This window comes from Schistocerca serialis, chromosome 12 (assembly GCF_023864345.2).
Source record: "Schistocerca serialis cubense isolate TAMUIC-IGC-003099 chromosome 12, iqSchSeri2.2, whole genome shotgun sequence".
Classification (NCBI taxonomy): domain Eukaryota; kingdom Metazoa; phylum Arthropoda; class Insecta; order Orthoptera; family Acrididae; genus Schistocerca; species Schistocerca serialis.
The window spans coordinates 67,376,659-67,403,260 of NC_064649.1; the positions used below are offsets into that span (position 1 = coordinate 67,376,659).

Genomic DNA, 26,602 nt, shown 5'->3' on the forward strand with positions numbered 1-26,602 from the left:
GCGACACACTTCGTCTAATTCATCCGCCGAGACCTGACCGGCAAGGAACATCCAACAAGTAGATACGCTACCGATGGCATAGGCCCAGCTTCGTCCGAAGACGCTCATATAGCATGGAATTTTATTTTATTACACTTCTCTGCCTTTTAAAATAAAATCTTACCCTTTTTTAATCATAAGGGCTTGGTTTGTCACTGGAGTGTGTGACACACATACTTTCAGTGCAAGAGTTTTTTTTTTAATTCGGGGTTTAAACAATTGCTGACGATACTCAATATACATAAACTTGATACTATTATTGTATAAATATTCTTTGCTTATAACTATGTGCAATTATAATTTTACGTAGATTTTGACTTTGCCGAATCTCACCACCAGAAGAGGTCAGGAAATTTGTATCACATAACCATTAGTAATGCGACGTAATACGTATGCACTGGCTTATTTTAATTCTTTAGTGAGAACAGGTACACTTGAGGCTAGTAGCCAAGGAATCGATCATGTTACCAAAAAAAAAAAAAAAAAAAAGAGTAATTGCGGCCTGAGACAAATCATTCCTACTCTCAACCATTGCGTTAATCAGTGACAGTTATGATTACATGAGAATATATTTTCTTCTATGGAGAAAAAGTAGCAGACACAGTTGCCCAATGTGACCCCAGAGTCACCAGATACCAGTGTAAGCAAAGGGAGGAGAGCGTGGCGTGGCATACACACAGAGAACAATGGAGACGTCACAAAGAAGTATTCGTCTTTTACGCGCACACCTCTCTAATAATTTGATGTATTTGGCTCATTTTCCATCAGATAGAGTTTCCGTCAGGTATTGTATTCCTCATTCGGTCGTGGAAATTCTTAATCATTCCCTTTTATTGGGCCATACTCTGTAGTTTCTCCTCCCTGCTTTTGGTCTGTCACGTTTGTTGGCATTCTCTATCAATGGATTCTTTTATTTTCTTCTTTGACATGGCACTTACGTCTTGTACCGTACCCACTCTATCATAACTGCCACTTCTGAGACAATACTGTGCCCCCCCCCCCCCAATCTCTTATTGCTAGGTCTAGTATCAGTGGACGACACTATGGAATTGCATTCACGAGTTATACACACATCAAGAAAAGTTTAGCATCACGCCGGTTCCCAGAACTCCTGACGATAGACGTTGACTGTGGGTGTTGTTTCACAGACAGTCTCTTTGACTGTTCAGAGATGTCACTAAATCCGCGCAAAGATGTTAACAACCATGCATGAGCAGCGCCTATTAGACGGAAGGGGTCCGACAGCCGATCAGTTCCAGTCATTCCACCAGCAAGGAGGTGCATGGTTCGTGTTGTCCGTAGTTCAACCATACCTAGACGGTCAATACCGCGGTTCGATCGCGTCCGCATTGTTACTTTGTGCCAGGAAGGGCTCTCAACAAGAGAAGTGTCCAGGCGGATCGGAGTGGACCAAAGCATTTTTGTTCGGATATGGAGGAGATACAGAGAGACAGGAACTGTCGATGACATGCCTCGCTGAGGCCGTCCAAGGGCTACTACTGCAGACTCGAGGGAACCCTGACAGCAACGCCACCATGTTTAATAATGCTTTTCGTGCAGCCACAGGACTCAAACTGCGCGCAGTAGGCTGCAGGATGCGCAACATTACTATCGACGTCCATGTCGAGGTCCATCTTTGCAACCACGACAACATGCTGCCCGGTACAGATGGGCCCGACAACATGCCGAATGGACAACTCAGTATTGGCATCATGTTCTCTTCACAGATGAGTGTAGCATATGCCTTCAACCAGACAATCGTCGGAGACGTGTTCAAGGCAACCCGGTCAGGGTGAACGCCTTAGACGCACTGTCCAGCGAGTGCAGCAAGGTGGAGGTTCACTGCTGTTTTGTGGTGGCATTATGTGGGGCCTACGTACGCCGCTGGTGGTCATGGTAGGCGCCGTAACGGTTGTACGGTACATGAATGCCATCCTCCGTCCTACACTCCTGGAAATTGAAATAAGAACACCGTGAATTCATTGTCCCAGGAAGGGGAAACTTTATTGACACATTCCTGGGGTCAGATACATCACATGATCACACTGACAGAACCACAGGCACATAGACACAGGCAACAGAGCATGCACAATGTCGGCACTAGTACAGTGTATATCCACCTTTCGCAGCAATGCAGGCTGCTATTCTCCCATGGAGACGATCGTAGAGATGCTGGATGTAGTCCTGTGGAACGGCTTGCCATGCCATTTCCACCTGGCGCCTCAGTTGGACCAGCGTTCGTGCTGGACGTGTAGACCGCGTGAGACGACGCTTCATCCAGTCCCAAACATGCTCAATGGGGGACAGATCCGGAGATCTTGCTGGCCAGGGTAGTTGACTTACACCTTCTAGAGCACGTTGGGTGGCACGGGATACATGCGGACGTGCATTGTTCTGTTGGAACAGCAAGTTCTCTTGCCGGTCTAGGAATGGTAGAACGATGGGTTCGATGACGGTTTGGATGTACCGTGCACTATTCAGTGTCCCCTCGACGATCACCAGTGGTGTACGGCCAGTGTAGGAGATCGCTCCCCACACCATGATGCCGGGTGTTGGCCCTGTGTGCCTCGGTCGTATGCAGTCCTGATTGTGGCGCTCACCTGCACGGCGCCAAACACGCATACGACCATCATTGGCACCAAGGCAGAAGCGACTCTCATCGCTGAAGACGACACGTCTCCATTCGTCCCTCCATTCACGCCTGTCGCGACACCACTGGAGGCGGGCTGCACGATGTTGGGGCGTGAGCGGAAGACGGCCTAACGGTGTGCGGGACCATAGCCCAGCTTCATGGAGACGGTTGCGAATGGTCCTCGCCGATACCCCAGGAGCAACAGTGTCCCTAATTTGCTGGGAAGTGGCGGTGCGGTCCCCTACGGCACTGCGTAGGATCCTACGGTCTTGGCGTGCATCCGTGCGTCGCTGCGGTCCGGTCCCAGGTCGACGGGCACGTGCACCTTCCGCCGACCACTGGCGACAACATCGATGTACTGTGGAGACCTCACGCCCCACGTGTTGAGCAATTCGGCGGTACGTCCACCCGGCCTCCCGCATGCCCACTATACGCCCTCGCTCAAAGTCGGTCAACTGCACATACGGCTCACGTCCGCGCTGTCGCGGCATGCTACCAGTGTTAAAGACTGCGATGGAGCTCCGTATGCCACGGCAAACTGGCTGACACTGACGGCGGCGGTGCACAAATGCTGCGCAGCTAGCGCCATTCGACGGCCAACACCGCGGTTCCTGGTGTGTCCGCTGTGCCGTGCGTGTGATCATTGCTTGTACAGCCCTCTCGCAGTGTCCGGAGCAAGTATGGTGGGTCTGACACACCGGTGTCAATGTGTTCTTTTTTCCATTTCCAGGAGTGTATATCGGCAGCATATTCGCGAGGCATTCGTCTTCATGGACGACAATTCGCGCCCCCATGGTGCACATCTTGTGGATGACTTCCTACAAGATAACGACATCACTCGTCTAGAGTGGCCAGCATGTCCTCCAGACATGAACCTTGTGGAACATGCGTGGGATAGATTGAAAAGGACTGTTTATGGATGACGTGACAAACCAACCGCTCTGACGGATGTACACCGAATCGCCGTTGAGGAGTGGAACATTCTGGACCAATAGTGCCTTGATGAACTTGTTGATAGTATGCCACGACGAATACAGGCATGGATCAATGCAAGAGGACGTGCTACTGGGTATTAGACGTACCGATGACTACAAAAATTTGGACCACCACCTCTGAAGGTCTGGCTGTATGATGAGTCAATATGCAATGTGTGGTTTTCATGAGCAATAAAGAGGGAGGAAATGCTGTTTATGTTGATCTCTATTCCAATTTTCTGTACAGGTTCCGGAACTCTCGGAACCGAGAGTGATGCAAAGCATTTTTTGATTTGTGTATAAGGCAGGTTTGTTCTCAAATGTAAGCGCTATCCCACCATGTTGTAATATTTTTGGACCTAATCTCCAGTCCGGCCAATGATTTGCTTTTAATCGTACACTGGAGGCTTTCATTACACAAAACTTTTTTGTTTCTAATGTTTGGTCTAGAGCTGCTTTGGAATTCTGCAGACTTGCCGACTCAGACGTCGGGAAACGACATAAATATCGTCAAAAAGGGGTTTGGTTGAAGTACACACGTAACCAACGGAGAGAACCGCTGCCAACGTTAAAACGTAACTATTGAACTGTCATCTGTCAAAGATAAAAACTCCTCTATCGTTTATATAGAGCTACTGATCGTAAACACAAAGTTTCATGGCTGTTCTTTTCTTTTAAAATTATCCCCATTTTCATATATTTCGATGGCTTTTTTATACAAACATTGACTATACTTCGTCATTTTCGGAAAAGGCTATGGTTTCCTAACTGAATAATTTCCTCCGTATGCTCTGCTACAGCTGATTTTTCTATACGCTGTAGTCGCAAAGACTGTTGCGCTGCTTCCGAAGTGTACTCAAGCTTCTCTTTGTAGTTCCAACGTGGATCACCAAACAAAATCCCAAGCCGTCAGGTCTGTAAAGGACTAACGCCCTCCTCACTCGGGATGCTGGGTGTATAAAATTTCAAGTAAGCGTGATAAGGCGTACATTGGAACCACAACGAGAGTAGTTAATACACAGCTCAAACAACTCGAAAGACCTTGCTGACTAGGGAAAACAGAAAATCGGTTCTAGCAGAGCTCTTCAGTCTGGTAACTATGAAGTGAAGTTTTCCGAATGGTTCAGATGGCTCTGAGCACTATGGGACGTAACATCTGAGGTCATCAGTCCCCTAAAACTTGGAACTATTTAAACCTAACTAATCTAAGAAGATCACACACACCCATACCGAGGCGGGATTTGAACCTGCGACCGTAGCGGTCGCGCGGTTCCACACTGAAGCGCCTAGAACCGCTCGGCCACAGCGGCCGGCGATGTTTTCCGAAACCAGAATAATTCTACAACGGTGAACCATTACCCACGGCTAACTAGAGAAGCCATCGGAGTATATAACCATAGGGACAATTTTGATAGAAAAGAAGAACCCATGTAACTTCGTGATACACGGACAACAGATTCACGGACCGATAGTTAAGACATATCTTTGACAGGCAGCAGTTTAACACTTTTGTTTTATCGTTAACAAGAATTCTGTCTGCCAATACCGCGCATACGTCTACAATGCCATTCTGTGATCGTATTTATATTATTCTCCGACGTCCATAGTGGCAGATATGTTAGCACGACCGGAAAGTTAATGAGATTGCCTTGTATACGGAAGCAGCCGCAACGTAAATTTCTCAGTTAGGAAGTTGCGTCAACGCCTGGATGCAGTCGCCAGTTGCTGCAGTGTCTGGAAAATGGAGGCAAATCCAGACATAAGCGTCTCATTTTTGTTCATCTACCGTCCCTCCACCCCTACCTGAGATAACAAAATTTACGTGGCGGGTAAGCAGCTAGTTAGGCCCACTGCAAAGGTTGTGCAGTTTAGTAGCAGCCGTACTGCCCCGATTATGTATGGATCGGAGGTGTGGTCCTTGGCAGCTAACACGCATCCAGACAATCTACGCTCGCGACTGCTACGGTCGCAGCTTCGAATCCTGCCTCGGTCATGGATGTGTGTGACGTCCTTAGGTTGGTTAGGTTTAAGTAGTTCTAGGGGACTGATGACCACAGATGTTAAGTCCCATAGTGCTCAGAGCCATTTGAACAATCTACGGTCACTGCAGAACGAGATCCTCTGGCCTATAGCAGACGCCGACCACTACGGTCCAAGCAGGCAGACATACATACGTTGAGGACCTCATGGGCGAACCATCATCTTTACCTATGTTAAAAAGGAGTCTGTGGGGTGCTTCCACTTCGACCCCACTAGCTCATTCATCAGTTACTTACTCAATATCCAAGGCTTCAGATTAAATAACCATATCCACACTCACTAGACCTTGTAAATCTTCTTCTACCGTTACGTGTTGGGCCGTTCTCGGTCTGTTGCAGATACTTGTTGGTCCCTCCATCTTTTTGCTGCTCTTCCAGTGCATCTTTTACCTTGCGCAATATACTGCCAAAAATGTGCTAATCTCGACTGCTCAGTTCGGAACAGATAGGATATCCATTTTCGCATATATTCTTCAAAAAAATGGTTCAAATGGCTCTGAGCACTATGGGACTTAACATCTGAGGTCATCAGTCCCCTAGAACTCAGAACTACTTAAACCTAACTAACCTAAGGACATCACATACATGCATGCCCGAGGCAGGATTCGAACCTGCGACCGTAGAGGTCGCGCGGTTCCAGACTGTAGCGCCTAGAACCGCTCGGCCACCCCGATATTCTTCAACCTTTTCAGTGATATCCTAATATTGTCGATTTCTTCCTTATATCGTTATTTCTTCCCCAATCTACCTACATATGTATCCAGCTACGTTCCTGAAGAATTTCACTTCAATGGCCCGACTACCATACAGCAGTGTTGCTACCAACATAAGTTTATAATGTTTAAGGTAAGCTTCTGTTCTTACTTGATATTTGAGAGATCTCTTTATGTACCGTTCAGATAACTGAACTTCTCAGGTTTGCCTCTTGTTCGAGACCTCCCCCTATAGCAAGGTTCTTGAAAATTTAAGTCTATCTGTTTGTCTATGATCTTGTTTACTGTTATAATTTTTGTTCTTACTGGACTTTTGTCACAGAAGGTCTTGGCTTTTTTGTATTAATATTGAGTTGTTATATATGTGACTTATTTTGTGTATTTCATAGGCAACTCTCTGTAGTCCATGTTCACTGTTCGAGGTTATAATTTGATCCTGAGCAACAGTGCATATAACAGAGATCAATGGCGGAAGGATGCAACCGTTTACGCTACAACAGATTACAAATGGTTCAAATGGCTCTGAGGACTATGAGACTGAACTGCTGAGGTCATCAGTCCCCTAGAACTTAAAACTACTTAAACCTGACTAATCTAAGGACATCACACACGTCCATGCCCGAAGCAGGATTCGAACTTGCGACCGTAGCGGTCGCGCGGTTCGACTGTAGCGCCAAGAACCGCTCGACCACTTCGGCCGGCAACAAATTACAGATCACAATCATACATACAAAAAAAAAAAACAATCTTCAAACATCGTTAATCCTATCCAGAAACATGACGGGGATAGACTTGTGGGGATTTTATGACACCAGAGAGATACCCGTCAGTCGGCAAGAATCAGTTGGACCAGGAGCACTTCTGAGGATGTTCCAAGCAGCTTTGGACGAAACGTCAGGGACAAAAAATGTTTCATGGAGCAGGATTCATGGAGCACGGCCACACAACCCTTAAGCTTCACTTGCTCTCGTCTTGAGCCTGGAGACGAGATATTAACGCAGTGAGCCTGGCAGAGTGGGTCCTGGCGCTCTGAACAAGACGACGCCGGAGCAGACGGATAGCGGAGGCCGCTGAATGGCGGCGCCGCGAGGAGAGGAGAGGAGATTGAGTGCGCAGGCGGCGCAGATTGCTGCCATCAGTCTGCCGGCTGTCAGCCCGCAGCGCGCGGTCCGCGGTTCGCTTCCCGATCGCGCCACCTGGCGCAAGCAGGGGGCCGCCACAAGCCGAGGCGCGCCGTGTCGCCCGCTCCAGTCCATCCTCAGTGACACAACATTTAACGCGCGTGTTGATGAAGGCATTTCCGCAGCACGACCGATAAGGGTGGGAGTGTGAGAAGGGTCTGTCTCGTCCCTCTGCTGTAGTCTCCGTACGCCTAGAACGAATAGAGAGAGCCACGAGTAGAACTGGCGCTTCACGCTGACGACACTGCTATTTTCGCACCCGGCGTCGGCGAGCATTCATTCGACGTTGTCTCCGGCAAGACTGTGACGTCTTAGGAACATGCGCCCCAAAACGTAGCCGCGAAATGAACGAAGCGAAAAACCAGAGGGTGGTGATCACCAGAAATACACTCCTGGAAATGGAAAAAAGAACACATTGACACCGGTGTGTCAGACCCACCATACTTGCTCCGGACACTGCGAGAGGGCTGTACAAGCAATGATCACACGCACGGCACAGCGGACACACCAGGAACCGCGGTGTTGGCCGTCGAATGGCGCTAGCTGCGCAGCATTTGTGCACCGCCGCCGTCAGTGTCAGCCAGTTTGCCGTGGCATACGGACCTCCATCGCCGTCTTTAACACTGGTAGCATGCCGCGACAGCGTGGACGTGAACCGTATGTGCAGTTGACGGACTTTGAGCGAGGGCGTATAGTGGGCATGCGGGAGGCCGGGTGGACGTACCGCCGAATTGCTCACCACGTGGGGCGTGAGGTCTCCACAGTACATCGATGTTGTCGCCAGTGGTCGGCGGAAGGTGCACGTGCCCGTCGACCTCGGACCGGACCGCAGCGACGCACGGATGCACGCCAAGACCGTAGGATCCTACGCAGTGCCGTAGGGGACCGCACCGCCACTTCCCAGCAAATTAGGGACACTGTTGCTCCTGGGGTATCGGCGAGGACCATTCGCAACCGTCTCCATGAAGCTGGGCTACGGTCCCGCACACCGTTAGGCCGTCTTCCGCTCACGCCCCAACATCGTGCAGCCCGCCTCCAGTGGTGTCGCGACAGGCGTGAATGGAGGGACGAATGGAGACGTGTCGTCTTCAGCGATGAGAGTCGCTTCTGCCTTGGTGCCAATGATGGTCGTATGCGTGTTTGGCGCCGTGCAGGTGAGCGCCACAATCAGGACCGCATACGACCGAGGCACACAGGGCCAACACCCGGCATCATGGTGTGGGGAGCGATCTCCTACACTGGCCGTACACCACTGGTGATCGTCGAGGGGACACTGAATAGTGCACGGTACATCCAAACCGTCATCGAACCCATCGTTCTACCATTCCTAGACCGGCAAGGGAACTTGCTGTTCCAACAGGACAATGCACTTCCGCATGTATCCCGTGCCACCCAACGTGCTCTAGAAGGTGTAAGTCAACTACCCTGGCCAGCAAGATCTCCGGATCTGTCCCCCATTGAGCATGTTTGGGACCGGATGAAGCGTCGTCTCACGCGGTCTGCACGTCCAGCACGAACGCTGGTCCAACTGAGGCGCCAGGTGGAAATGGCATGGCAAGCCGTTCCACAGGACTACATCCAGCATCTCTACGATCGTCTCCATGGGAGAATAGCAGCCTGCATTGCTGCGAAAGGTGGATATACACTGTACTAGTGCCGACATTGTGCATGCTCTGTTGCCTGTGTCTATGTGCCTGTGGTTCTGTCAGTGTGATCATGTGATGTATCTGACCCCAGGAATGTGTCAATAAAGTTTCCCCTTCCTGGGACAATGAATTCACGGTGTTCTTATTTCAATTTCCAGGAGTGTACAACTGCCAGCAGACCTACGACCGGTTTGCATCTTCGGTGTTGTGGGCCGGCAAATGAAGGAGGTAGACGAAAATACGGAAATATCAGAAACAAAATCAAATGGCTCTGAGCACTGTGGGACTTGATATCTGAGGTCATCAGTCCCCTAGAATTTAGAACTACTTAAACCTAACTAACCTAAGGACATCACACACATCCATGCCCGAGGCAGGATTCGAACTTGGAACCGTAGCAGCAGCGCGGTTCCGGACTGAAGCGCCTAGAACCGCTCGGCCACTGCGGCCGGCCCTGGGTCTCAGGCCGTATGGCGTTGATATCCCACCGCTGTCTTCGGCCTGGAATCTCGCTGACTAGAGTAGAGCCTTCAGTGCTGAGACTCGCTTCGAACCCAGCCCTGATGACCAGCAACAAGCGTCTGGAGATGCCCCAGACAGTGGTGGGGTACCAGCCAGGAGTGATGGCGTGCCATTTCTTTTCATAGCAGGACTCTTTGGTTTTCATCCCCGGCACCATCACAGCACAGAGGTATATTGATATCCTGGGCTCCCATTTCAGCAGGATAATGCCTTCCCGCATACTTGTCTTCATGCTTGCCAAATCCTACCTCGCACAGCAAGGTGGCCAAATCTCTACCCAAATGAGACCGTTTGGAACATTATGGGTAGGGCCTTCCAACCAGCTCGGATTTTGATGATCCAATGCGCTAGTTGGACAACATGTGCCACGATATCCCTCAGGACATCCAATAACCATCAATAAATGTCATGCCGAACATCTGCTTGCATAAGGGACGGAGGCGGACCAATGCATTACTGCATTACTGACTTGCTCGATTTGCGATGCTCTTTCACTTGAATAAATCATCCAATTTTTTTGCTATTCTAATCCTCCGGTTTTTTTTTTTTTTTTTTTTTTTTTTTTTTTTTTTGTACATGTGCGTCACACTTACCGATTTTCGTCCCATTCGGATAATTCTTTCGTGGTACATGTTATTGCTTGCATTAGAGAGTACGCCAGTATGGTGTAGGGCAACGCTGCCACCAACCACACAGAGCTACAACAATGAGTGCAGGGCACTGATACTTGGTCTGCATCTGTCGTGCTGCTTTCTAACTAGAGCTACGTGAGACAGAGAGAAAACCATTGCTTAGGGGACGGAGCGAGGCGGCGCATTGGTTAGACACTGGACTCGCATTCGGGAGGACGGCGGTTCAATCCCGAGTCCGGCCATCCTGATTCAGTTTTTCCGTGATTTCCCCACATCGCTCCAGGCAAATGCCGAGATGGTTCCTTTGAAAGGGCTCGGCCGACTTCTTTCCCCGTCCTTCCCTAATCCGATGAGAGCGATGACCTCGCTGTCTGGTCTCCTTCCTCAAACAACCCATTGCTTAGGGATTCGACTGAGACAGACTGCGTGCCAGTTCTACCCCAACGGCGTGGCAGTCAGACAATAAGCTTACCGCCAGTCCTGGCAACAAAGTACGCTGGCATCCGACCGCACGACGGCCGGATCCTCAGCTCGAATGAAATCGTGCAGCAAGAGCGGTTATACCAAAACGTTTCGACAAACTTGAAGATACACCCGAAAGAGACGTCAAACTACATAAAACTAGTAAAGAGGGAGGAAAATCGCTTCAGTGCCTAAACTGCAAATTACGAAGGCTTGAAGATAAAAGTGAGCGAGCCCACCTCGTTCCCTGTCATATCGATTCCCACGTGACACCATCTTCGCTGCCCAAGGACTCATTACACAAGTCGAGAGGAAGCCAGTACATAACATCATTTCAAGGCAAACAGGCTGTTACGCGGTACCGACGGCTTTTTTTTTAATTTATAAGAAGTTATTTTTTACAGAGAGATGCCAATCACAGTTTCTTATGAACTTCTTTAAATTATTTTAATATTTTAACAGTTCGCCTGTATGGCACGTTGCGGGCGATAATTTAGTTTCAATACAGAACTACATTCACCCGTATGGCAGTGCATGTCAGAGGAGATATTTACATTAATGACTCCACTATGACAGATGGTGAAGTCATTTAGACTTTAGGGTGTGGGAAACCTTCGGCCGGTAAGAAACATTGTCCTAGAACTACGGCAGAGCGCAGAAACTCCCGACAAAATTGTAGCAATATTCATAATTTCATGTGATAGCGGTAATAACCTGTTAAGGAACTAAGATGGCATACTGGAATCCTTGCTCGCAAGGAAGTTTCATATTTTCAACACCATTTATTAAAAAGAACATAAGGAAGATAAACTAATAAATCAAATTAATGTGACGAATGCCGGCCGAGATGGCCGCTCTTCGGCTGAAACACACCATGCGCTGGTACGTGAGAAACTGTTGGGTGCAGTCATTCCGCAGTCTAACTTAGTGCTCGGTGGTGTTAACATGTAACTCGATAATGAATGAAAAAATCTATAGTTTTGTAGTTACAAGTGACACAAAAATGTTGGACGTGCATCAGACAACATTTGATATATTATTAAGTGACTCAACAAACTCAACAAAATTCTGTGTTATTAGGCGACACAATTGCAGTGGTCCATAATGTGATTAAGACATCGCCATCGTAACATTGACTTGTGGATGTCGGCAGATATACGTGATCCCATATTGTCATCTGTTTTTTTTTTTTTTAAATGAAAGACTTTGACCACAAATTCACTGCTTAAACTAGCAATATTAAAAGTTGTAACCTGCGGATAAGAGTTCCAGTAACAACGAGACTTGTTGATGAGACGCGAGGCAAGAAGACCTATCTTCCAACAATCTCCGAACCATCGAGTGCAGTGTGAAAGGATTCACACAACGTCCCCCTCCACATGCAACTTCACGTAAAAAGCAACTTACAATAGAGTTGACGTACGTGGGTGGTTAGATAAATTTGGTAAAAATGCCAGAAAAATGTTTGTTTCGTAAACAACATTAAAAAATGGTTCAAATGGCTCTGAGCACTATGGGACTTAACATCTGACGTCATCAGTCCCCTAGAACTTAGAACTACTTACACCTAACTAACCTAACGACATCACACACATCCATGCCCGAGGCAGGATTCGAACCTGCGACCGTAGCGGTCGCGCGTTTCCAGACTGAAGCGCCTAAAACCGCTCGGCCACACCGGCCGGCCGTAAACAACTTACTTCTTGACATAGCCTCCTTTGAGGGATATACACTTGGTCCAGCGATCCTTTAGCTTTTTTATCCCAACGGAAAAATAGGTTCTACCGAACTCTGTAAAATATTCAACGTCTGCAGCTATCACTTCCTCATTTGATAAGAATTTCTTCCCAGCAGGCAAAGTTTCAGACTTGGGGCTAAGTCTGGTAAATATGGAGGATGAAGATTCAGCTCAAAACGCAGTTCATGCTGTTTCGCCTTTGTTATCGCTGATGTATGGGATGGTGGATTATCCTGGCGAAGGAGTGTGCCAACCTTGGCCCTTTTGCAGCCAATGCAAGTTTCAAACGATCCAACAATAAGCCATAATAGGCTCCAGTGATGAGTCTGACTTTGTTCAAGTAATCCTTGAAGATTATTCTTCGCGAATCCCCCTCCCCCCCCCCCCCCAAAAAAAAAAAAACAGTGACCATCATCTTATAAGTTGACAAAATGAACTTTGCCTTCCTCGGTGCACTTTTAAAAGCCTTTTGACTCCCGTTTTGACTCTAGAGTGTAATGACTGATCCAGATTTCACCGACAGTCACAGATCGACGCAAAAAGTGTTGTGGATTGCTATTAAACATCGTCTTACATCTTGTTAAAATGTGCCAGATGCGCTTTTGGCATTCACGGCATCCACCTCGCACACAGCTTCTTCACAGCCGATTCTCCACGCAGGATATTACGCACTCGCTCAGTTGAGATACCTCAAGTCTCAGAAATCTCACGAATTTTTATTCGGCGGTATTGCATTAGCATATCATGGATTTTGTCAATGGTTTGCTATGTGGTGGTCTCAGCTGGACAACTGGAGAGCGCTTCATCGTAGGTACTTGTGCGAACACGCTTAAATTGATTGATCGAAAATTAAGTGGCCTTCAACGATGGTGTAGAGTCTTCGTGAACTTCATTCAATTCTGTTTCGATCTGTGTGGCAGTCCAACCGCGCAAATGAAAATGTGTGCACTAATAACAGCACGAAACTCGTTTTGTCTCCATTTGCAATCGGAGTCGACACACTGTCCAATGCAGACGGCTCTAGACATTGTGCACTGTACATTGTTGAAATTCTTTATACGATCATTGGAATAATCAGGTTCACAAATCATGAAGGCGCAACAAAAATGCTGCATACTTTGGTGGAAATTTACCAGACTTAAACACATTTATTTATTTATTTAGCGTATGATACATAACAATCACAATAACACATAAAATACAGTACCACAGAGACATTAAAAAACAGTTTAGATCTTTATATCTAAGCCATTGATCCAATCCACCACTTCGGAAGTAACCAGGTTCGAATCCACTAGATTTCCAGGGAAGGCACGAAGGGGGAAAGTCCACTGTTACATGCTTCATTGTTTGTGGAACGTCAGCACAGTCACAGTATGGGGTGTCCACCCAACCCCATTTATGAAGAATCGAAGCACTTCTTCCCATACCACATCTGAAACGGTTAAGCCTGCTCCAAGTGTATCTTGGCGAGGTGAAACCATTGAGCCTTACTGTTGGATCTTCAACTTTCAAGATGCCCTATGGAGTAGAAGATGTCCATTATTTCAGCCAGCTGTCTTTGGGGTCGAAATGGTTGCTTAATAGTTCCATGGCCGTTTTACATGCCGGTTTACGGGACTTCAACCTGGATGATTCTAGCTGTCTTACATCTTCGTGAACTGGGAGTGACGAGTTATTCAGTATTCTTGACCACAGATGATCAAGATGTTTTTGTCTTCTGATGTGAGGAGGTGGTATGTTACACAACACCGGCAGCCATTGGACTGGAGTAGCAAGTAATGTTACAGGTATGATACGCATAGTGTGACGAAGTTAAGTGTCCACAAGGTGAGTATGGCAGCTGTTAAGCCACACTGCAGAGCAGTACTCTACTGAGGAATAGACGAGTGCTAAAGCAGATGTTCTCAATGTGTTGGCGTCAGCTTCTCATGATGTTCCAGCTAGAGGAAGAAAGTTATTAAGGCTTTTCAGTTTTGCAGCAGATTTACGTAATTGGGCTTTATATGTTAGGGTCCTTTCCAAAGTTGTACCCAGACATGTAGGAGTGCCATTGAACCGTAATGATTCCCCTCTAAAATTGACTCTTGGTTGGTAATCTGAGAGCCTGTTGTCCAGGTGAAAAGTAGATACCTCACCTTTGTAATGGTTCGGTTTCAAACGCCGTTTCTTAAAGTATTCATCCAAGAGTACAAAGTCTTGGTTGAGGATATTCATTTAAGGATTTACTGTAATCAGTACCACTGTGGACTAAAATAAAGATACCGGCCAGTGCTTGGATCGCCTTCAGTACTGATGTGCAGGTACTGGTGTTATCTGTTCAAATGGCTCTGAGCACTGTGGGACTTAACATCTGAGGTCATCAGTTCCCTAGAACTTTTTAGAACTACTTAAACCTATCTAACCTAAGGACATCCTGCCCGAGGCAGGACTCGAACCTGCGACCGTAGCGGTCGCGCGGTTCCAGACTGAAGCGCCTAGAACCGTTCGGCCACTGCGGCCGGTTGTGTTATCTGTCTTTAGTAACGATTTCTGGACACTTATGCGAAGCACCTTTGGTGTGAGTAGACGAACTGAGCTTCGAAAAAGAGACTGTTTAATTATATATTTTTCATGTGTAATGATGAATAGTCTATATTCTCCCTTTTCGCAGCACGTGTCCTTGTGCACTACTTGGTAGAGCACTAGACTGCGGCTTTAGAGGTTCCAGCTTCAGTCGCAGATAGGGACGGGGATTTAACCCTACTTCCATCGAATAGCTGAAGAAATATCTCGATTGAAGGATCTCCCGTTTCCGACTTGCGAAATACACTACGAAACCACCACCTCTGTCCTAGAGAACACCGTTGGCATTCTCGGCTCCCACAACCTCCCATTCAGAATGCTGAGGGAAAGACCAGCCTACAACCACCACGCCGAACGAAGACTCCCCTTCCGCTGCAGCCTGAAACTGGCCGATGGAACTAAAAGAGCGAACAGTGCTACGCGACATGGGCAGCCGGAAAAGAAACGTTACAAATACCAGTTTGACTATGGACATTCTCAAAGAGATCGCGTCTCTCCGTCGCCTTGACGTCTAAGACGAAGGTGGTATGTCACCTGGTATTTGCGTGAAACAGCGGAACATTTTTGTTACACTTACTTATTCCAAGGCTCGTATAAATGATACGAACAATGTACAGAGTACATGTCATTGGTGACAGCCGTCTGCACTGGTCAGCGTGTCGAGTTGGAAAGAATCGTTTTTCCGATGGGATGAAAAAACTAGAGATTCGCTGGACCAAGTGTATGTTCAAATGGCTCTGAGCACTATGGGACTTAGCATCTGAGGTCATCAGTCCCCTAGAACTTCAACGACTTAAACCTTACTAAGCTAAGGACATCACACACATCCATGCCCGATGATTCGAATCTGTGACCGTAGCAGTCGAGCAGTTCCGGACTGAAGCGCCGAGAACTGCTCGGCCACCACGGCCGGCCCAAGTGTATGCCCCTCAAAGGAGGCTATGTCGAGAAGTAAGGTGAGCTGTTTACGAAAGAAACATTTTTTATATTTTTTTTTACCAGACTTACGAAACGACCCTCGTATGATGTTGCCGTCGTTACTAACGTTTTGGTGCGTATAGAAAGCCGCAGCAGCCCGGCCCGCCGCGGGCAGACATCCAGGCTGCAGCCGCTTTTCCAGCAGACTGGCTCGCTGGCTGTGCCGGCCGCATCTGCCGCTCGTCGCGGCGACTCATTTGCCATTTAAATAAACGTCAGCGCCGGGGCGCACCGCCTAGCTGATACGCTGCAAATCAAACGTCCGGAAAAAGAGGCGACGCCCGAAAATATTTAACTATAACGATTTACGGTTTAATTAAATTTCTTTCTGCAATTGCACGCCGGCGAATAAATCTCCCCGCGTCCGCCGCTGACCGCACGCTCGCTCGCACACACACACACACACACACACACACACACACACACGGCGCCCTCTTTTTCGGTCGCGAAGCGTCAAGCCCTCAAAACATCATTCGCTTTTAAAATATACTGTCGCAGCAACGAGCGCGCCGAGAGAATAATTACCTGCCCAGCCCGGCCCAGCTCACTATGCTGGGGCTTTCATTAAACTCGCATTCGTTCCCCGGCATTCCTACCTTTTATTTTTTGCTACACAACCCCCTGCCCCCAACCTCCCCAGCTTTTTTTTATATTTGTTGCACTGTTTCGGGGGCAATACTGTGTACCCATCTTGCCAGTTCATAAATACAGGACGGGTTTAAGCTGCGAACGGCAGGGCTGATTTCCAACGCGTGGGGAGGGCTCTGCGATGCTGACAAATGGGTCTGCGAGGCCCAGATATACCTTGTCCGATATATATATCACTTACTCAGCAAAAAAAGATGACCCAACACGATAATGTCAACGCCGGTGAAGTATTATTATTCTTTCGGATAAGCTGAAATGTCGAAGTTCGGAACCTGAGAGAATGGAGAGAAGCATTTTGCGAATTATTCGGGGTGGCAGGAAACCAAAAATTAACAGATAGTTGGGGAATAGACTACAGTGGAAGATGGACTGTGCGGCTGGTCCCGGCGGAGATTCGAGTCCTCCCTCGGGCATGTGTGTGTGTGTGTGTGTGTGTGTGTGTGTGTTCGTCCTTAGGATAATTTAGGTTAAGTAGTGTGTAAGCTTAGGGACTGATGACCTTAGCAGTTAATCCCTTAAGATTTCACACACGTTTTTGAACAGTGGAAGACGTACCTGTGACTCAGAGAAAAATGACACGGCATTGGAAAGACGAATAGCCAGGAGAATAATGAGGAATGCAAGAAGGAAGTTCTTTGCAGGAAACGTTTATATAACTGACGAACAAGTGAAAATGATAGAAGACATAGATACAACAGCAGCATGGTTATGTACAACTAAAGAACTTAATGTAAGAGGCGTGTTTTCTAAGTAAGTACCGTTTTGAAATTAAAAAAAGACGTGCTAAGATATCTCAATAATTTTATTTTTACATGAAAGCCTGTACCTTAATCTTCGCACTGGCGCCATTACTGTCTGATTCTTCCTTGTTTACGTTGTTTACAGAGTGTTCAAGATGCCTCCGATAATCATGAGTCCCGCCGACTGTGAAGCACAGGCTGTTATAAGATTTCTTAGTGCTAAAGGCCTAAAAGCGATCGATATTCATCGTGAGATCTGTGCAGTTTACGGAGAAAACATTATCAGTGATGGAATGGTAAGAAAGTGGATGAGAGCATTTAAAGATGGCCTCACAAGTGTGCATGATGAACAACGGAGTCGGCGTCCTTCGGTCGTTAATGAAAGTTTGGTGCAGGAAGTGGAGAATAAGGTGAGAGAAAACAGACGCCTTAGGATTTCGTCCTTGCGGTATGACTTTCCTAATGTTCCTCGTAGTGAAGAAACCCCTGGGCGGTCAGCGTCTTGAATACGATGACAAAGTCAAAACAGTGGTGTTGCAGTGGTTAACAAGTAAGGCGGCAGACTTCTATGAGGAGGGTATTCAAAAATTGGTACAACGTTATGACAAGTACCTCAATATTGACGGAAATTATGTGGAAAAGTAGATTAAGGTACAGGCTTTCATGTAAAAACAAAATTATTGAGATATTTTGGCACGTCTTTTTTATTTCAAAACGGTAACTATTTAAAAAACACGCCTCGTATGCAGAAATATCATTTTGGAAGCAAAGAACTTGTGCCAGGTTATTAACAGACAAACGTACCATCATTCTAGCCGATAGTAAATAAGTGCTCTCACCTTGCTTAAAAAGCTGAGGAAGGGAAACTCAGATCGTGTGATAACCTACTTCATGTGACAAATTCGTGTCAGCCGACTAGTAAAGAACATTACATCGCAACGTTTTGGACAGAAGCACTTATCAACGTAACGCCTTTGCAAAGAAAGCCGTTTGCTACGGCAAAGAAGAAAACAAACCAATACCGTCGGGAGACTTCATCTGCAAGACTGAGACAAAGTGTGACAGCCTTGCATATGACAATGGGAAGACACTACGGACATGATAACACCAAAGATTTCAATTGGACTTTGCCACAGTTGGTTCAGCTACGGACGGGAATTCTACGACTGTATCCTGCATCTTCTACATCTACATCCAAACAGAGACTTCGTCAGCCACCGCACGGTGCATGGCGAAGAGTACCCTACACCACCACTAGTTTTTCTTTCCCCGTTCCACTCGTAAAAACAGCGAGTGAAAAACAACTGTCTGTATATCTCCGTATGAGCCTTAATTTCTCGAAAGTTATCACAGTAGTCCTTACGCGTTATGTATGTTGGTGGCAGAAGAGTCGTTCGGCAGTCAGCTTCAAATGACGGTTCTCTAAATTTTCTCTTATTTCTCGACAGGAAGTGACCTTCCCTCCAGAGATTCCCATGTGAGTTCCCGAAGCATCCCCGTAACTCGTACATGTTGTTTGAACCGCCTCTGAATTGTTCGAGGTCTTACTTCAATCCGACCATTTACGGATCCCAAACACTAGAGCACTGTTCAAGAGTAGGTCGCACCATTGTCCTTTATGCGGTCTCCTTTGCAGGTGAACCCCTGCTTCCAAAAATTCTCCCAATAAACCGATGTCGATCATTCGCCTTCCCTACCACAGCTGTCACATGCTCGTCCCACTTCATATCCTCTTCCAACGTTACGCCCGATATTTAAACGACTTTGCTGTGCATTTTTTTCACATTTAGAGCTAGCTGCCAACCATCACATTAAGTAGAAATTATCTGTAAGTCGTCTTGCATCTTGCTACAGTCACTCAACTTCGACACTTGGATCCGGCCCCGGACCTACCTGCTCCGTGACCTTTGTCAGTTTCTCAGGGATGATACCCCTTCTCTTGTTTCTCGTCGGGCATTTGCTGCTCTATGAACACAAATGAAGGATGCCACAATTATTTACACTGATGGCTCAAAAACATCATTTGCTGTTGGGAGTGCCTCTATTGTTGGCGACACCCCTAATCAATTTCAGCTTCCCGACCAGTGTTCGGTTTTTACTGCGGAGCTTTACGCTGTTCTCCAGGTTGTCCAATACATCCGTCGCCATCAGCGGACACAGTATGTTATCTGCTCAGACTCTCTCAGCTCTCTCCTCAGTCTCCAAGCTCTCTACCCTGTCCACCCTCTGGTCCACCGGATTCAGGACTGCCTCCACGTGCTCCCCTTGAGGGGCGTCCTCTGGATCCCAGGACATGTTGGTACCTGTGGAAACGAGGCGGCCGATATAGCGGCCAAGGCTGCAGTCTCTCTTCTTCAGCCTGCTGTTCGTATGGTTCCTTTCGCCGATCTGCGGAGTGTTTTATGTCGTCGTGTTGCTCTTTTATGGCACGCACATTGGTCGACACTTCCCAATAATAAATTGCGGGACGTGAAAGCTCTTCCCTGTGCTTGGACCTCTTCCTCCGAACTCGTCGTCGGGAGGAGGTAATTTTAACTACGGATAGGGCGCTGTCTTTTTAGCCATCGACATCTTTTAAGTGGCGATCCTACCCCGCTTTGTCCCCACTGCTCTTAACTGTCGACGGTGAGACACCTTTTACTTGAGTGCCCCTAGTTTACTCCGTTACGCGCCCGTCTACAGCTGTCGCCTGAGGTATCTTCCATCTTAGCAGATGACACGCGCTCAGCCGATCGCGTTCTCGATTTTATTGGTGTCAGTGAGCTGAAGTCAGTCATTTGAAGCTCTTTTTGGGGACAAGCAACCCCCCTTCTATAGTGGTTTTTTAAAGCTTTCCTTCTGTTTTCAGTTTCTCCACTTTTTTTGACTTTCGCTCCCATTGCTGCTGGTTTCCAGTTTTTTTTTTTTAACCTTTTCCTAAGTCACAGAACGGCCGCTAATGACGTAACAGTTTTGCGCCCTAAAACCAAAACAAAAAAAACTTCGACACCTTACCGTGCATCATAGCGTCATCGGCAAGCAACCTCAGATTGCTGCCACCCTGTCCGCCAAATCATTTATGTTTACAAAGAACAACAGAGGTCTCTATCACATTTCCCTGGGGACACTCCTGACAATACCCTTTTCTGTGATGACCATCCGCCGCCGAGAACAACATTCTGGGTTCTGTTACCTAATTAGTCTTCAAGCCACTCACGTATCTTTGAACTTATTGCATATGCAGCCTGCACTGGGGCGCCGTATCAAATGCTTTCCGGAAATATTGAAATATGGAATATGCCTGTTGCCCTTCATCCATAGTTCGTAGTATATCGTGTAAGAAAAGGGCAAGCTGAGTTTCGCACGAACGATGCTTTGTAAGACCACGCTGATTCGTAGACAGAAGCTTCTCAGCCTCAAGAAAGTTTATTACATTCGATCTGCGAATATGGTCAATGGCCGCGCGGGGTTTCCGTGCGGTCTTGGGCGCCTTGTCACGGTTCGCGCGCTTCCCCCCGTTGGAGGTTCGAGTCCTCCCTCGGACGTGGGGTTGTTGTTGTTGTTGTTGTTGTTGTTGTTGTGTGTGTGTGTGTGTGTGTGTGTGTGTGTGTGTGTGTGTGTGTGTGTGTGTGTCTGCTCATTGTTACTGACTTGAGATTATTATCTTATGCGTCACTTTGTAATATCGTCCACCCTCCACCTTATTATTAGCCTGCAAACATGAATCGCTTAAAAAAAAAAAGCAAGTACAATAATCGATTAAGACTGAAATGTTTAAAAGTGTCGAAATATTATTTACATCATGGAGGAAATCCCAGGTACAACACAAGGAGAAATTTGTATTACGCTTGTAGCTTTTAATTGTTTGTTGTAATATTATTGTGTACAAAAAATAATTTGTACAGTTATTCATTTTGGCAACGGCCTTGCCGCAGTGGCTACACCGGTTCCCGTGAGATCACCGAAGTTAAGCGCTGTCGGGCGTGGTCGGCACGTGAATGGGTGACCATACGGACCGCCATGCGCTGTTGCCATTTTTCGTGGTGCACACAGCCTCGTGATGCCAATTGAGGAGCTACTCGACCGAATAGTAGCGGTTTCGGTCGAGAATACCATTATCACGACCGGGGGAGAGCGGTGTGCTGACCCCACGCTCCTCCTGTCCGCATCCTCCACTGAGGATGACACGGCGGTCGGATGGTCCCGCTAGTCCACTCGTGGCCTGAAGACGGAGTGCTAATTAATAAATTTTGCTCTGCAAAACTGCGATTTAACGGGACGTCGACTTCCGCTCCTTTGACGACCAGTGCGAAACGACCTTCAGTCACCTGTGCAATTGATTTTGCTTTCTTCTAAATGTTCAGCCTTGATTTAAGTTCCTTTTTCCCACGCAGCACAAATAGTAGCGGCTTCGGTCAAGAATACCATCATAACGACCGGGAGAGCGGTGTGCTGACCCCACGCCCCTCCTGTCCGCATCCTCCACTGAGGGTGACACGGCGGTCGGATGATCCCGCTAGTCCACTCGTGGCCTGAAGACGGAGTGCTAATTAATAAATTTTGTCCTGCAAAACTGTGATTTAACGGGACGTCGACTTCCGCTCCTTTGACGACCAGTGCGAATCGACCTTCAGTCACCTGTGCAATTCATTTTGCTCTCTTGCAATTGTTCAGCCTTTATTTAATTTTAAGTTCCTTTTTTCCACGCAGCATTTTTCAGCACAGCATCCATGGTTGCTAGGGTCCGACGGCGAGTGTCGGCTCTACTCACAAGACAGAGGGCGCGCCTCCAGTCTCACGCCCGTCGCTAAATTACTGTCGCGGTCGCCACTCGGCGATGTGCGTCTACGCGCCGCCGCACGAAATGCTACACGCGACCGCGCCACGCCGTGTGCTTTTATAATGAGCGCTGCCCCACAATAAATAAAGACAGCCGAGCTGCGCGTCTCCCTCCTATTTTTATTGCCTTTCTGTTGTGACACTATTTTGTTCTCGCGGATGTCGAGTCCACCTCGGCCACAGCGCCGAACATACCAGAGTTCGCGAGCTACGATTTGCTAGTCACGAACGTGTAAGTGGTTCGTTTCTATTTTTCAGTCATCAGCTGTAGGGGTGGAATGATGTATATTTCTCCATCCGTGTCTCACAGGCTAGTCATCCTCTGAATTTCGCCGTCATTGCTCCAACGCACATCATCTACACTACTGGCCAGTAGAATTGCTACACTACGAAGGTGACGTGCTACAGACGCGAAATTTAACGGACAGGAAAAAGATGCTGTGATATGCAAATGATTAGCTTTTCAGAGCATTCGCACAAGGCTGGCGTCGGTGGCGACACCTACAACGTGCTGAGATGAGGAAAGTTTGCAACCGATTTCTCATACACAAACAGCAGTTGACTGGCGTTGCCTGGTGAAACGTTGTTGTGATGCCTCGTGTAAGGAGGAGAAATGCGTACCATTCCGTTTCCGACTTTCATAAAGGTCGCATTGTAGCCTATCGCGAGTGCGGTTTATCGTATCGCGACATTGCTGCTCGCGTTGGTCGAGATCCAATGACTGTTAGCAGAATATGGAATCGGTGGCTTCAGGAGGGTAATACTGAACGCCCTGCTGGATCCCAACGGCCTCGTATCACTAGCAGTCGAGATGACAGGCATCTTATCCGCATGGCTGTAACGGATCGTGCGGCCACGTCTCGATCCCTGAGTCAACAGATGGGGCGTTTGCAAGAGAACCACCATCTGCACGAACAATTCGACGACGTTTGCAGCATCATGGACTATCAGCTCGGAGACCATGGCTGCGGTTACCCTTGACGCTGCATCACAGGCAGGAGCGCCTGCGATGGTGTACTCAACGACGAACCTGGGTGCACGAATGGCAAAACGTCATTTTTTCGGATGAATCCAGGTTCTGTTTACAGCATCATGATGGTCGCACCCGTGTTTGGCGACATCGCGGTGAACGCGCACATTGGAAGCGTGTATTCGTCATCGCCATACTGGAGTATCACCCGGAGTGATGGTATGGGGTGCCATTGGTTACACGTCTCGGTCACCTCGTGTTCGCATTGACGGCACTTTGAACAGTGGACGTTACATTTCAGATGTGTTACGACCTGTGGTTCTACCCTTCATTCGACCCCTGCGAAACTCTACATTTCAGCAGGATAATGTACGACCGCATGTTGCAGGTCCTGTGCGGGCCTTCTGGATACAGAAAATGTTCGACTGCTGCCCTGGCCAGCACATTCTCCAGATCTCTCACCAATTGAAATCGTCTGGTCAATGGTGGCCGAGCAACTGGCTCGTCACAATACGCCAGTCACTACTCTTGATGAACTGTGGTATCGTGTTGAACGTACAGGGGCAGCTGTACCTGTACACGCCATCCAAGCTCTGTTTGACTCAATGCTCAGGCATATCAAGGCCGTTATTACGGCCAGAGGTGGTTGTTCTGGGTACTGATTTCTCAGGATCTATGCACCCAAATTGCGTGAAAATGTAATCACATGTCAGTTCTAGTATAATATATTTGTCCAATGAATACCCTTTTATCATCTGCATTTCTTCTAGGTGTAGCAATTTTAATGGCAAGTAGTGTATGATCTCATACGAGGGCCTGTCGTAAGATTCGAAAGAATCAATGAGACCTGGTGGTGGTGGTGGTGCTATTTCCTCACGTATTCACCCCTCAGGTTTTCCCAGTGGTGAATGATTTGGCGAAAACATTCGTTGTCGAAATCTGCATAATGTTCAGGAACGTCCCACCTAGAAAGTCAACTCGTCATCATTTGCTATTATGGAAATGTTTGGCACGGAACCTACATCTACATCATACTCCAATGTACAGTGGTGTGTGGCGGAGGTTGTTTGGGGTCAGTGGAATGCACGCTACTGGGCGTCTGACGCGGAGCTGTCCTTGAAGTAACCGATTTGCAAGAGTTCGATGCCTCACGGTGGTGCGAACTGCTGCTCAGATGGCTGCTGCAAATGCAGTACGATACGCCGAACACGGCGATCTTCCCTCTCGGTAGTGGTACGTTGTTGTCGTCCGGAGCCTGTTCTTCCTGCCTTGTCGGTTTGAACATTGTCTTTATGCCATGTTTGCGCAATGTACGGCCAATTCTGTCCGTCACTCTGGGAATGTATGTCAGAAAGGCCGCACCCAACATTTTTTTTTTTTTTTTTTTTTTTTTTTTTTTTTTTTTTTTTTTGTGATTCCTTACTTCGCCGAGTGTTTGGCTCTGTTACACTTCTACCGACAAGGAAGATCAAATAGTGTCTTAGATTGGCAAAGAGAAAAGGGACCCACCTGCAATTTCGGGAATATACCGTATACCATGCACATGCGGAAAAGTTTATGTCGGAATGACTGGACGATCAATTAACATCAGGATCAAAGAAAATAAGCGACATTGCAGGTTGGGGCAGGTGGAGAAATCGGCCGTGGCAGAGCACGCACTGAGACCGACCACGTAATAAAATTCGCCGACACGGGAGTTCTGGCTGTAGAGAAACACTATCACACGCGCTTGTTCAGAGAGCTGTATAAACACAAAGGCACGCGAACAGCTTCAACAAGAAAGAGGAAAGCCTTAAGGTAAACGGATCCTGGCTTCCCGTACTGCAGCGAACGACCGTCGCAGGTAGCAAGAGGAGAACCGCACCGGAAATGACCGCGGAGAAGCCCTCGGACGTTGGCGCGCCAGGTACATATAGTCTGCGGCCGCGAGCTCGGCTCCAGTTCACCACCGGCAATGAAGCTTTGACAATGCCAGCCACTCGTGCTGGCGAAACGTCAGAAAAATCATTCGATGAATGTCGGCCGAAGATCCCGAGACAAAAGCCAATAGGCAGTTTGTCAACAAGTGGCCACGAAAACCTTAACAATTTTGTAAACGTGATTTGCATTCTCATAGTGGCACTGCAAGAGCCACTCTAGGGCAACTGGCGCGAAATTTGAACAGACGCCATCTTTCCGATGTAAAAACACGCCTACCAATTTTTGTTCATGTCGCACTACTTTCTCTTGGTTTGGCGTTCTTTTCCGTCAGAGTACTTTAGAGTATAGTCGATGACTTGTTAGACATGTAAACTGTACCTGACGTGTCAGCCGTACTACTTTTTGGCAGTGTGTGCATCTACTGTGCCGAGACATCTACATTACCGCGCTCACCCTCTGTACTGGACAGCACGGTTCATGCGCGGCCGTTGATCCACTGCTAAATCACACGGAGCTGTATTTCTCTCGCGATCTGCGCCGTTAATCCTTGTCCTCTCGCGCTTCCTTCCTCTTCCACGTTTCCCCACCCCCTGCGAGAGAAACAGTGTTTAGTCCGGCGCGAGGTATCTACATTCGTCTCTGCCGCAGAGAGAATCTTAAGATCTTGATCAAGTGCCGCCGCCTCTTTTTCTCGCGAGTGATTCAGAGGCGTTCGCGGCGACCCGACGCCCGCCTGGCGTTAATGCGCGTATGGAAATTAACCGCCGAGATTTATGAAGCCGCCAGCGCGACTCCGTTACGCAAGAAGATCTCGGTTCCCGTCCAACACCTCGGGTCGACCTCCGGTGCGACCGCGTGCGTGGGAGTTCGTGAAAAGTCTACCTTCGTTCCGCTACATTTCCGAACTCAGGTCGCCGTTAATGCAAGTGGTTCATTCTACTGAGCGGCAATCTTGATTTAGGTTCTCAACAATCTTCCTAAATAGATTCCATCTGCAGTTACATGTACATGATCACTCTGCATTTCACTCTTATAAGTTTGGCAGAGATTTCATAGAGACACTTTAATCGCTTTCTCGGCCGTCTGACTAACGAATAGCATTTGGGAAATGTGTTTGGTCCGGTGACGAGGCATTTGGCTACCTTAAGAGAGTCTGTAATATCTCTTTATATTCTACTAATCATCCCTGCACAATTCTATGAGTGAATTACGTTTCCTACTTGACCATCTATACACTCGCAGAATCGACGCGCAAAGCAGTACAATACTATGACTATTCCATGAGCGCATAATTACTCTTTGCAATATTCTCTCGGGTGTGTTGAGAGGACTTCTAGGATCTTCTGCGTGCCGAATAGCCGCATTGAATAATTGTAATTTTGCTA

The 26,602-nt window shown here is 47.7% G+C and overlaps 1 pseudogene; it reads left to right on the forward strand.

The window, feature by feature from the left end:
* Nucleotides 1-21,404: 21,404 nt before the first annotated feature.
* LOC126428625 (5S ribosomal RNA) lies at nucleotides 21,405-21,522 on the forward strand (annotated as a pseudogene).
* Nucleotides 21,523-26,602: the final 5,080 nt, after the last annotated feature.